The sequence below is a fragment of the Phocoena sinus genome, chromosome 5 (genome assembly GCF_008692025.1).
Source record: "Phocoena sinus isolate mPhoSin1 chromosome 5, mPhoSin1.pri, whole genome shotgun sequence".
Classification (NCBI taxonomy): Eukaryota; Metazoa; Chordata; class Mammalia; order Artiodactyla; family Phocoenidae; genus Phocoena; species Phocoena sinus.
Window position 1 is genome coordinate 104,358,863 of NC_045767.1, and position 14,425 is coordinate 104,373,287.

Here is a 14,425-nt window from a genome sequence, read left to right on the forward strand (position 1 = left end):
GTGGAAATGGTTTCAGTTTTTCACCATTGAGAATGATGTTGGCTGTGAGTTTGTCATATATGACCTTTATTATGTTGAGGTAAGTTCCATCTATGCCTACTTTCTGGAGAGTTTTTATCATAAATGGGTGTTGAATTTTGTCAAAAGGTTTTTCTGTATGTATTGAGATGATCATATGGTTTTTATCCTTCAGTGTGTTAATATGGTTTATCACATGGATTGATTTGCAGATATTGAAGAATCGTTGCATTTCTGGGATAAACTCCACCTGATCATGGTGTATGATCCTTTTAATGAGCTGTTGGATTCTGTTTGCTAGTATTTTGCTGAGGATTTTTGCATCTATGTTCCTCAGTGATATTGGCCTGTAGCTTTCTTTCTTCGTGACATCTTTGTCTGGATTTGGTATCAGGGTGATGGTGACCTTGTAGAATGAGTTTGGGAGTGTTCTTTTCTCTGCTGTATATTGGAAGAGTTTGAGAAGGATAGGTTTTAGCTGTTCTCTAAATGTTTGACAAAATTTGCTTGTGAAGCCATCTGGTCCTGGGCTTTTGTTTGTTGGAAGATGTTTAATGACAGTTTCAATTTCTGTGCTTGTGATTGGTCTGTTTATATTTTCTATTTCTTCATTATTCAGTCTCAGAAGGTTGTGCTTTTCTAATAATTTGTCCATTTTTTGCAGGTTGTCCATATTATTGGCATATAGTTTCTTGTAGTAATCTCTCATGATCCTTTGTATTTCTGTAGTGTCACTTGATACTTCTCCTTTTTCATTTCTAAGTCTATTTATTTGAGTCTTCTCCCTTTTTTCTTGATGAGTTTGGCTAATGTTTAATCAATTCTTTTTATCTTCTCAAAGGACCAGCTTTAAGTTTTATTGATCTTTTCTATTGTTTCCTTCATTTCTTTTTCATTTATTTCTGATATGATCTTTATGATTTCTTTCCTTTGGGTAACTTTGGGGTTTTTTTGTTCTTCTTTCTCTAAATGCTTTAGGTGTAAGGTTAGATTTTTTGTTTGAGATGTTTCTTGTTCTTGGGGTAGAATTGTATTGCCTATAAACTTCCCTCTTAAAACTGCTTTTGCTGCATCCCATAGGTTTTCTGTCTTCATGTTTTCATTTGTAATTTGTTTCTAAGTATTTTTTGATTTCCTCTTTGAGTTCCTCAGTGATCTCTTGGTTATTTAGTCGCATATTGTTTAGCCTATGTGTGTTTGTAATTTTTACAGTTTTTTTCCAGTAACTGATATCTAGTCTCATAGCGTTTTGGTTAGAAAAGATACTTGATAAAATTTCAATTTTTAAAAATTTACCAAGGCTTGATTTGTTACCCAAGATATGATCTATCCTGAGAATGTTCTATGAGCACTGAGAAGAAAGTGTAATCTGCTATTTTGGGGAAGGAATGTCCTATAAATATCAATTAAGTCCATCTTCTTTAATGTGTCATTTAAAGCTTGGGTTTCCTTATTTATTTCCATTTTGGATGATCTGTCCATTGGTGATAGTGGGGTGTTAAACTCCCCTACTATGATTGTGTTGCTGTTGATTTCCCCTTTTATGGTTGTCAGCATTTGCCTATGTATTGTGGTGTTCCTATGTTGGGTGCATAAATATTTATGTCTTATTTCTCATATGAGAATGCTACTCCAGATTCTTTTGATTTCCATTTGCATGGAATATATTTTTCCATCCCCTTACTTTCAGTCTGCATGTGTCCCTAGGTCTGAAGTCGGTCTCCTGTAGACAGCATATATATGGGTCTTGTTCTTGTATCCATTCAACCAGTCTATGTCTTTTGGTTGGGACATTTAATCCATTAACATTTAAGGTAGTTATCGAGATGTATGTTCCTCTTAACCACTTTCTTAATTGTTTTGGGTTTGTTATTGTAGGTCTTTCCCTTCTCTTGTGCTTCCTGCCTAGAGAAGTTCCTTTAGTATTTGTTGTGAAGCTGGTTTGGTGGTGCTGAATTCTCTTAGCTTTTGCTTGTCTGTAAAGGTTTTAAATTCTCTGTTGAATCTTAATGAGATCCTTGCTGGGTAGTGTAATCCTGGTTGTAGGTTTCCCCCTTTCTTCACTTTAAATATGTCCTGCAAGTCCCTTCTGGCTTGCAGAGTTTCTGCTGAAAGATCAGCTGTTAACCTTAAGGCATTTCCTTGTATGTTATTTGTTGTTTTTACCTTGCTGCTTTTAATATTTTTTCCTTGTATTTAATTTTTGATAGTTTGATTAATATGTGTCTTGGCATGTTTCTCCTTGGATTTATCCTGTATGGGACTCTCTGTGCTTCCTGAAGTAGATTAAATATTTCCTTTCCCATATTAGGGAAGTTTTCAACTATAATCTCTTCAAATATGTTCTCAGTCACTTTCTTTTTCTCTTCTTCTTCTGGAACCCCTATAATTTGAATGTTGGTGTGTTTAATGTTGTCCCTGAGCTCTCTGAGACTGTCCTCAATTCTTTTCATTCTTTTTTCTTTATTTTCCTCTGTGGTAGTTATTTCCTCTATTTTATCTTCCATGTCACTTATCCATTCTTCTGCCTCAGTTATTCTATTGGTTTTTTGTAGATAATTTTAAATTTCATTTATTGTGTTGTTCATCATTTTTTGTTTGCTCTTTAGTTCTAGGTCCTTGTTAACCATGTCTTGTATTTTCTCCATTCTATTTCCAATATTTTGGATCATCTTTACTATCATTACTCTGAATTCTTTTTCAGGTAGACTGCCTATTTCCTCTTCATTTGCTTGGTCTGGTGGGTTTTTACCTTGCTCCTTCATCTGCTGTGTGTTTCTCTCTCTTCTCATTTTGCTTAACTTACTGTGTTTGGGGTCCCTTTTTCACAGTCTGCAGGTTCGTAGTTCCCATTGTTTTTTGTGTCTACCCTCAGTGGCTAAGGTTGGTTCAGTAGGTTGTGTAGGCTTCCTGGTGGAGGGGACTGATGCTTGTGTTCTGGTGAATGAGGCTGGATCCTGTCTTTCTGATGGGCAGGACCAGGTCCGGTGGTGTGTTTTGGGGTGTCTGTGATATTATTGTGATTATAGGCAGCCTCTCTGCTGATTCTTGGGGTTGTGTTCCTCTCTTGCCAGTTGTTTGGCATAGAGTGTCCAGCACTGTAGCTTGCTGGTAGTTGAATGGAGCCAGGTCTTAGTGTTGAGATGGAGATCTCTGGGAGAGCTTTCATCATTTGATATTATGTCAAGCCAGGAGGTCTCGGGTGGACCAATTTCCTCAACTCAGCTGTCCTCTCTCAGAGGCATAGCTCTGACACACAGCCATTACCCCAAGACCCTGTCAGCCACATGGCTCAGAAGAAAAGTAATAAAGAAAGAAAGAAAGAAAAATAAAGTAAAATAAATGTTAGTAAAATAAAAAATTATTAAAAATAAAATTTAAAAAGTAAATAAAAAAAGAAAGAAAGAAGAGAGCAACCAAACCAAAAAAATCAATCCACCAATGATAACAAGTGCTAAAAAGTATACAAAAAAACACACAAAAAAAACAGACAGAGAGAACTCTAGGACAAATGGTAAAAGCAAACCTATACAGACAAAAATCACACAAAGGAGCATACACATAGACACTCACAGAAAGAGAAAAAGAAAAATTATATATATATGTACATATAAAAAAAATGGAAGAGAACAACCAAATCAATAAACAGATCTACCAATGATAATAAACTATAAATACTAAACTAAGACAAACATAATATCAGAAACAAATTAGATGCAAAAAGCAAACCCAAAGCTTACATTTGCTCCCAAAGTCCACTGCTTCAATTTTTGGATGATTCGTTGTGTATTTATGGATTCCAGAGATGCAGGGTACATCAAGTTGATTGTGGAGATTTAACCCACTGCTCCTTAGGCTGCTGGGAGAGATTTCCCTTTCTCTTATTTGTTTGCACAGCTCCTTGGTGTTCAGCTTTGGATTTGGCCCCGCCTCTGTGCAGGTTGCCTGAGGGCGCTGTTCTTCGCTCAGACAGGACAGGGTTAAGGTAGCAGCTCTGGCTCACTCAGGCTTGGTGGAGGGAGGGTTATGGAATGCGGGTTAAGCCTGCAGTGGCTGAGGCCAGTGTGATGTTGCAATAGCCTGAGGTGCACCGTGTGTTCTCCTGGGGAAGTTTTCCCTGGATCCCCGGACCCTGGCAGTAGCAGGCTGCACAAGGTTCCCCAGAGGGGAGGTGTGGATAGTGACCTGTGCTTGCACACAGGATTCTTGGTGGATGAAGCAGCAGCCTTAACGTTTCATGCCCATCTCTGGTGTCCTTGCTGATAGCTGTGGCTCGTGCCCGTCTCTGGAGCTTGTTTAGGCGGTGCTCTGAATCCCCTCTCTTTGTGCATCCTGAAACAATGGTCTCTTGCCTCTTAGGCAGTTCCAGACATTTTCCCGGATTCCCTCATGGCGAACTGTGGCGCACTATCCCCCTTCAGGCTGCATTCACGCAACCAACCCCAGTCCTATCCCTGGGATCTAAACTCCGAAGCCAGAACCTCAGTTCCCAGGCCCCAGCCCCCTCCCACCCCAGCGGGTGAACAGACAAGCCTCTCAGGCTGGTGAGTGCTGGCTGCCACCAGTCCTCTGTGTGGGAATCTCTCCTCTTTGCCCTCTGCACCCCTATTGCTGCGCTCTTCTCTGTGGCTTTGAAGCTTTCCCCCTGCCACCTCCAGTCTCCACCAGTGAAGGGGCTTCCTAGTGTGTGGAAACTTTTCCTCCTTCACAGCTCCCTCCCAGAGTGGCAGGTCCCAACCCTATTCTTTTGTCTCTGTTTGTTCTTTTATCTTTTGCCCTACCCAGGTATGTGGGGAGTTTCTTGCCTTTTAGGAAGTCTGAGGTCTTCTTCCAGCATTCAGTAGGTGTTCTGTATGAGTTGTTCCACATGTAGATGTATTCCTGATGTATTTGTGGGGAGGAAGGTGATCTCCATGTCTTACTCCTCTGCCATCTTGAAGGTTTCTGGGACAATTCCTATTTAAACTTCCATTGCCAGTGCTTAACACAGTGCCAATTACTAAGTATTATGGGCTAAATTGTGTCCCCTGAAGATGTGTATGTGAAGTCCTAACCCCAGTATCTCAGAATGTGACTGTATTTGGAAATGGGGCCTTTAACGAGGCAAATAAGGTAAAATGTCATCAAAAGGGTGGGTTCTAATCCAATATGACCGATGTCCTGATAAGAAGAGGAAACTTGGGCACAGACATGTGTGTGTGCACAGAGGGAAAACTATGTGGACACACTGGAAGAAGACGGCATCTCCAAGCCAAGGAGAGAGGCCTCAAAAGAAAGCCGTCCTGCCAACATCTTACTCTTGGACTTCTAGTCTCCAGAACTCTGAGAAAATAAATTTCTGTTATTAAACCACCCAGTATGTGGTATTTTGTTATGGTAGCCTGTGATGGCACTCTTTTTCATGTCGCACTTTTAACTATACTATGCAGTTAGTATCCCGTGTAAATTAATTAAGCTGTATTTAGCTACAAATCAAAAGACAAATAAACAAACTCAATAACCAAGTGTTGAGAGGTAGGTGTTTCCAGTTTTTATTAATTCACTGGTTCAACATGTCATCAAGCATCCATTTTTGTTTTTAACCTTGTGCCATCCCCCAGTTAGTTGGGTTTTAGGCTACCCCATCTCAAGGTCTTAAGACATCCTTCAGGCAATACATCCTGATGAAACAAGGTTGAACAGAAGAAGAGGTAATGTTACTTTCTTGTGTTTTAGTTGAAAAGTAAAAAATATCTCCTACCCCATCTCAAGGTCTTAAGACATCCTTCAGGCAATACATCCTGATGAAACAAGGTTGAACAGAAGAAGAGAGGTAATGTTACTTTCTTGTGTTTTAGTTGAAAAGTAAAAAAATATCTCCTTTCTTGTGTTTTAGTTGAAAAGTAAAAAATATCTTCCTTTTATGTCTGTCTCATTATCCCAAACTGGTTTACATACTTATACCTAGGCCTGCTATTGGCAAGATAATGGGATAACTACAGTTGGCTTAGACCAACCAGGATTTATCTGTGCTTTAGGCGTAAGAATACATTTACTGGGGGATGGAAATCTGCATAAAATTGCTGTTCTATTTGAAAGGAAGGAGGGGAGAACAGGTGTTGAGTGGGCAATCAAAATATCTGCTGTACCATGGAAGAGACATGAGTAAACTCATATAGAAGATTCAGTTATCAGTTTCCAGCTTCTGAATTCCCACTTGTCTTCAATTCCCTCTCAATAATGAAAAGTGTCTTGGATATAAGTCTATTTTTTTTGGTATACAGTCTATTTCTGTTTTAGAGGAAAATGTGGCTCTTTTAATTCCTACTGTTAAATCCTCTACCCCATCCTTAATTATAACAGCTTTTACCTGTTGTTCAGTTTGGATATTTCATCCTCTCACTTCTTGTCTCTATTTCAAATTCAAGCCTCTCTAGGTAACAGTCCTTCCTGTAATCAAATTCAAATATTGCTGTGCAATCTTCCCCTAAATATATCTTTCTACTGATATTCTTCCACCAAACCATTTCCTTTGTGTCCATTGGAATCCATGCTTCTTGACACTTCACTGCTTTGCATAACACTGTTTAGGTTCTTAAGTGGTGCTTACCTTTGATTTCCCCAAGAAGTCTTCTTGATAGAGCATTCTCCTGTCCCTATTTCCAGTGTATCATGAATCAGGAAGTGGTAGGGGCCATTTTCTTTGTTGCCTAGTGCTGTTTCTAAGACATTACACTTGACTCTTGTTCTAAATTACTCCTTTGTAGGACTTGAGTATTCCAACTAGGTATACTTCTACTTTCCCTTCTAATAAATGGGACAATGAAATATTTACCAAGAACATATCATATTCTTCCTTTCCATTTTTTATTCTTACCATAAATGATTGTTCTGGCTTCACAGTTTCTTTCTTCCATCCTCTCTCCTTCCCATCTATCTCTCTTTCCCTCCCTCTCACTCATTTTCCCCTTCCTTCTCCCTTTTCCTTCCTTCTTTTCTTTATCTTTTTTCTTTCTTTTCAGCTTCATTAAGGCTTAATTAATGGGCATTAAACAGCACATATGTTTAAAAGGTACAATCTGATAAGTGTATGAGTTATCTATTACTTCATGACAAATTACCCCAAAACGTAGTGTCTTAAAACAACACAGATTCCTTATCTCATCTTTTTTTTTGTGGATCAGGAATCTGGCAATGGCTGAGCTGAGTACTCTGGCTGAAATCAAAGTGTTGGCCAGAGTTACAGTCATTTGAATGTGCACCAGAAGGTGGATCTGCTTTGAAACTCATTCCCATGATTGTTGGCTGGTTTCAGAGGTCCACTTCCAAGTTCATTCATGCAGGTTGTTGCCTGGAGATATCAGTCCCTTGCCATGTGAATGTCTCCAGGGCAGCTTGCTCTCCTCAGAGCAAGGTTTGAGAGAGAGAGATGTCTGAGGCTGAAGTCATTGTTGTTTTTTGTAACCTAATCTTGGAGTGACAACCTATCACTTCTACCACATCTTATTCACTAAAAGTGAGTCACTATACACCTGAAACTAATATGTTATATGTCAACTATGCCTAGGTTACAAAAAAAAAAAATGAGTTACTAAATGCAGCTCACACTTAAGCAAAGGGGATTCCACAAGGGCATGAATCCCAGGAAGTGGGGATTGTTGGAGCCATCTTAGGGACTGTCTACCACAATGAACTATGATGTGTACAGCATGAAACCATTGTTACAACTAAGATAATGGCATTTCCATCACACTTCGCCCCACAAATTTTTCTCATCTCCCTTTGTAATTCATTCCTCCTTCTACCTCTTTTCCCTGGCAAGTACACCTCTATTTTTTCTGTCACTATAGATGAGTTAGAATTTTCTGGAATATTGTTAAATGGAACCATACAGTGTGTATTCTTTTTATTTTTGGCTTTTCATTAAGCATAATGATTTTGAGAGTCATTCATGTTGCTTGCATCAATAGTTTGTCCTTATTATTAGGGAGCACTATTTCATTGAACAGATATACCATTATTTGCCTATCTGTTTACCTGCTGATTGACATTTTGAGTTGTTTCCAGTTTGGAACTGTTATGAATAAAGCTGATATGAACGTTTGTGTACAAGTCTTTGTGTAGAGGTGATGGTTAATTTTATGTGTGCCCTCAGCTAGGCTACGGTGCTCAGTTGTTTGATCAAACACCAGTTTAGAAGTTGCAATGAAAGTATTTTTTAGATGTGATTAATATTTAAATCCACCTTTAAGTAAAGCAGATTACATTCCCTAATGTGATGGGCCTCATCCATTCAGTTGAAGGCCTCAGGAGCAAGGTTGAGGTCTCTAGAAGAAGGAATTCTCCTCAAGATTGCAACATAGAAACGCTGCCTGATTTTATAGCCCTTTGCTCTATGGAATTCAGACCCAGGACTGCAACATCAACTCTTGCCTGAATTTCTAGCCTGACATTCTGCCATACAGATCTCCAACTTGCTAGTTCCTACAACTGTATATGACAATTCCTTAAAATCTTTCTTTCTCTTTCTCTCTCTGTCTCTCGATACTGAGAGTGGTTTTAGAGATGTAGAATCTTAAAGATGTGTGTTCTAGATTGGTTCTCAGACTTCTGGAATTGATTCTATAATCTTATTGGATGTAAAGGCACCAATGACTGTATTTCTAGTAGTAAAGAGAGCACTGATAATCTATGTCATGGTCTAGCAATAGGTATACACAAAAATCACCATTAGATACTGCTAATCAAATAATTATAACACATTAGGTTCTGGGTGACCATGTATTTGATACTTATTTTAATCAGCTAGGGTTGCTATAACAAAATACAATAGACTGGATGGTTTAAAGAACAGGAATTTATTTCTCACAATTCTGAAGATTGGAAGTCCAAGTTCAAACTGCCAGCAAGGTTGGTGTATGGTAAGAGCTCTTTCCTTGGGTTGCAGATGGTTGCCTTCCTGCTGTGTCCTCACATGGCCTTTCCTCAGTGAGTGTAGGTGTAGATAAAGGAAGGAACACACTCTCTGGTGTTCTTTTCATAAGAACACTAATCCCATCAGACCAGGGCCCTCCCTGGTGACCTCACCTAACCCTAATTATTTCCCAAAGTCCCCATCTCCAAACACAAGTGCATTGGGGTTAGGGCTTCAACACAAACATTGGGAGGGACACAAACATTCGGTCCATAACAATACATTAGAACACTTTTGTCAAACCAATGAGTATAATGAGATTGGATGGTTACTCCTAATTATGTTGGACAAAGTCTTAAGGTCTTAAAAATGTATTAGGAATCTTTCCTTTTTTATTATCTTTCTTTTCCCCTTTTGGTGTCTTTATTCCTCTTGGTTGACTTCATTATCAGGATGGCTCTTCTCTTGTGCTGCAGAGAGAACTCCTATAGCCAAGGCTTGCTTGGTTTTGACATGTGGCATTTCAAAAAGAGAAAGTGGCTCTGTCTTGATACTTAACGGTTAAATAATATTCTATAGAGGATTTTGATTGGCTTAGACTGGTTCACATGTCCACCCCCAAATTAGTCATGGAAGGATGTGTTATTCTGATTGGCTGGCCAATCAGCATAATCAAGGTTGTATGCTTATCCTGCAGGTGGAGATCTTGGTCAGTCTTCTCAAACCATGTGGACTTGGTGGACTCGGATGATTCTGTAAAAGCATTATAAGAGTTCATTTAATGGAAAAAAGAGAAAATGGATGCACAGCACCTTCTATAACTCCCAGGCACTCTTTGCTTCCCCCTATGTTCTTTTTTTTTTTTTGAGGTACACGGGTCTCTCACTGTTGTGGCCTCTCCTGTTGCGGAGCACAGGCTCCGGACGCGCAGGCTCAGCAGCCATGGCTCACAGGCCCAGCCGCTCCGCAGCATGTGGGATCTTCCCGGACCGGGGCATGAACCCGCATCTCCTGCATCAGCAGGCGGACTCTCAACCACTGTGCCAGCAGGGAAGCCCCCCTCTATGTTCTTGATACAATTGGTTCGTGCCTTAATTATAGTCATTATTGCATCATAATTTTCTGTTAGTCCTATCCGATTCTCCCTGTGATTATAAATTCTTTGGGGGCAGAAACTGTATATTTTCATCTTCATATCTCCATTGCTTAGCATAGTTTTCAGTTCATAATAGTACTTAACAAATATTCATTACTGGATTTTATCTATTTAATTTTATCTAGTTAATTGCTCTCTTGCTGGAGGTTTCATGGTTCCTGAACACTAGGTTTTGTCTCCTCAAGTAAATCCTTCTCAGGTGCCTGTTTGAAAGACAGAGTCCTTTAAAAATTCATTATTTACCTCTTACCAAAGAGTCTCTAGTTTTAAATTTCCCTTTCAAGTTTCTTGAAATAGGAGTTAAGACTCTCTGCCTTTTGTTTTCTGCCACCCACTGATTAAACCATTATTTTTCTCTTCATTGTCACCAGTTACTCTGTTGTAAAATCCATCAGTCATTTACCAGTCTTAGTTTTTCTTAACCATGCCATAGCACCTGGCATTGATTTTCCTTTGGTTTTCATTGTTCTGTGTATGTTCCTGATTTACCTCCCAAACCTTTGCTTATTAGCAAAACATATTTTGTCTTTATACAGTATAATGTGCTAGGTACCATGGATATAAAGAGTAATGATCTTGCCATCAGCAGCTTTTAAACTAGTTGTTCACTTTTCATTTCCAATAAAATTTATACCTAGATGGTTAGAGTATTCTATCTGAATTTTGTATCTTCAGGTGTCCTTGCCAGTCAATTCAAAACACTTTTGAAAACTTATCATACTAAATTTGCTCAGGAGTCTTTCCTGGCTCTTCCTTGCCTTCTATTAACGATTCATCTCCCTTGGAGAAGGCATGGCCTCTTTGTGAGGCCCCACCCACTTTGACAGCGTAATCTCTTCTGCTTTCCTCACAGTATCCAGATTTCTAGGCAACCTTGAATGGCTCATACTTATACACTTGCTTTCTAAACCTTGCACTTATGATTTTTACATTCATTCTACATGTAATATGCAGGAATTAGTTTACTTCACATCTCTGCCTTTTGAGGCACTTCCAACCAATTTCAACTTGGTTCTTCCATGATGCGTTCCTGGACTTCCCATTTAGAAGTGATTACTCCTACCTCTAAATGTCAGTAGGCTTTAGGTTATGCTAATCTTTAGTTTTTGGAACTTAGAGGAGCTGCATTTAGAATTTAACCCAGATCCCAGGTGGACAGTATCTGCCAGATCATAGGTTTTAACTCAATAAATTTGAGATAAGTGAATGAACAAATAGCTGCTGTAAAACCAGCCCTGCCGGAATATAAAATATTTGCTCATGAATGCTTCCACTGGCTACATAGAACTCAGTATGGAACTTTTCCAAAGGGTTCTGAGCATCATGCCAGAAATAATACACAGTTCGTCAGCTACCCCTGAGCAATTTGTGACTGTCTCAGACAGACTAGATGAGGGAGATCTGGGGCAGAGTAAAATAGGAATAAGCAGGTCAACTCCACCTTTCTGAGTGCTTGAGAATTCGTTACCTTCCACAGAAGGGAGACTATCAGGTGAAAAAAAATACTGCCAGGCGACCATCTATTCTGGGGTGCTGGTTATGTCACCATCTGTCCTTTTATCTTTAATAATTAGGAAAGGGTGTAAACAGAATTAATTGAAGTAGCATGGTTACCTGCTGGCATCATTTTCATCAACAGAGTCCACTTAAGGACTTCTACTTCAGATGCTACATTGATTAGAAATTTTATATGATACTTTAATTAAAAGTGATAATTTGACAACAATCAAATTGACTAAGAATTTTATATAAATATAATAATAACTTAGAGGCAGATTATAGAAGTGTCAGTTTAGTTTTAAATCATGGATCCCTTCTCATCAGGGAATTTATAGTAGGTCTCTAACCTCCTATTATTAGTGGAATAAACCCCATGGCTGTGCCAATATTTCAAAGTTGCTTTTGTGACCTGTGCATCTTTATCTATTGTTGCTTCTGTGTCAAAGCATGCTTTCAGACTCCTTTTGAGGTTCATTCAATTTCTATTCAACATCAGTTCCTTTAACAAGACTTCACTGTCTTTGCTCTGACTCCCCATACATTCATGACACCTTTGTCCTGTACTCTTTATTTGTGGTTGACATTTTTTCTTTAGAACTCTCCCTTTTATTACAGTCATGCTCTGTATCTTGCACTACAATAAAATCTCTGCACATTTCCTTTCCCCACAGACTCCCTTCTCTAAACTTTGCACTACACTCTGTTGCCTTTTTATTTTCTCATCCACTTCTCTGTTCTAAGCCTGCAAATAACTCTTTCTGGTGCTACTGTCATTTCTCTATTACTAAGTGCACTTAATTTATGCTGACAACATTCATATTGAAGCTTACACTCCACATAGCTCCATTATCCTTTAGTTTATTCCTGACTCTACTGGTGAAAGGATTTACTTTTTTTCCCTAAGGAAACCCTGTTTTTTGGAAGCAAGACTGGTATTTGACAGAAGACCCAAGTATGTCATGCTCCCAGGAGACAAGTAAAGAAGTAAATAAGCAACAAGCATATACAAACATTTTTTCTAGGTGGTGTTTTAAGTTTCTTCTTTTCCTTTATTTACAGCACTCCAAGCTTTCAGCAAAACCATTATCAGCATACACAGTAAAAAGTTGTGGACCTCCTGCCTCTGGGGGTTGTTTGCAAGCTTCCTTTTAAGCTCTTCTCTTTAAGCTCCCTTTAAGGCTTATAATAACATTATTCAAATAGCATAATACTCAAGTAAAAATGTGACATAAGGTTTTAAGATCTTAAGTTTACACTCAGTTTCGTTGTGTACAATAAAGGTAACGCTTGTTCCTCAATTATGTTTTTAAATGAACACAACTTCTTTTGTCTTTACAAACCATTCACCTGTGTAGTTTTATATTTAAACCTATCAATTTAGAGTTATTGTGAGTCAGGTAATGGCTTTAAACATTTATGTAGAAAAAAATGGTCCTCTTTTATCAGGAAGGTGAAATATTCATACAGATTCCTCCTGCTCAAACACCATATGAAACTGTTCTCTGGTATAGTGAATAAATGAATAAATGACTAAATGCTAATATGCATGGAGTAAAGCTGCCAATGCATTTCATTCTGATCTTTGGTGTAATTTAGAACCTGCTATTCATTTTCTTTTAAGAAAAACTGTCCACCAAGTTCAAATATACAATGGTTAATGTGGATAAAAGACCATCAGGCATTTATATGAAATTACAAGACGTCTTTTCACTAGCTATCTCAATTTGAGATTTGAATTCAAACTCATCAAAGGAAAAAAATCTATTAAATCTACTAACACATTCTCTAAAGAAAAAATCAGTATTTTACTTTTTCGACAGTTGAATAAAAGGATTTAGACATATATCAAATGGGAGAAAAAGGGTTTTAATCCCTCTGTGGAATAGGAAGAGAGACATACTATACTGGAAAGACTGCACAGACCATCAGGAGAGAAACCAGAGAATACATGGCCTCAGTCCCATCATTTCAGAACACAGGCAGCTTGTCTGTTAATTTCTTTCCTCTCAGCCTGGGTGACCTCTCACAAGCTTAACAGTAACAGGGAGTCTAAAACTGCTTCTGAGCAGGTGCTTTCTGCAGACAGGTGCTATTTATCAGTGAAGATTTAGACAGGATAACATTGAGGAGTGATGTGTTACTTTAACCAGATTGCAAAACTGAAAAAGAATAATGAACCTCACATTAGTTAAATAAACAAAGTGACAGTAAGCACAATAAGCAGACAGGCATGATGCTTACAGAAGAGTCACCTCTTCTTTTGTACAGTGTGCCACATTGCGCTTGCTGTTCAAATATATGTTTTAATAAATGTCCTTTAATGTGTACATGAAATAGAGTAGGCATTCAACTATTTGTTGAATGAAAATAACGATATATTATATATAAAGAAAAATCTGATCTCATATCATCAGAAACAGATTTTGTCAACCACTACTTTTGACCTTTTGGACCAGATAGATCTTGTTGTGAAGGGCTATCCTGTGTACTGTAGGGTGTTTAGCAGCACCCTTGGCCTCCAGACCTACCAGATGCCAGCAGCTACTCTCCCTGTTGTGACAATCAAAAATGTTTCCAGATGTCAGCAAATGTCCCCTGGATGTCATATCTCCTCTGATTGAGAACTACTGATGAGAAAGGAAGTTACAATTAGCACAATTCAATTTTACCTATATAGCTTTCTATTCTTTCTATTTTCAAGGCTAGTTTGTGATTGAGTAGGAAGGATAGGTTTACTTTTCTTTTAACTGTTAGTAAATTAACTTATATATATTAGTTTAGTAGAGCCGTTGTAAAAAAGTACCACACATTTGGTAGCTAAAACAGCAGAAATGTATTGTCTTACAGTCCTGGAAGCT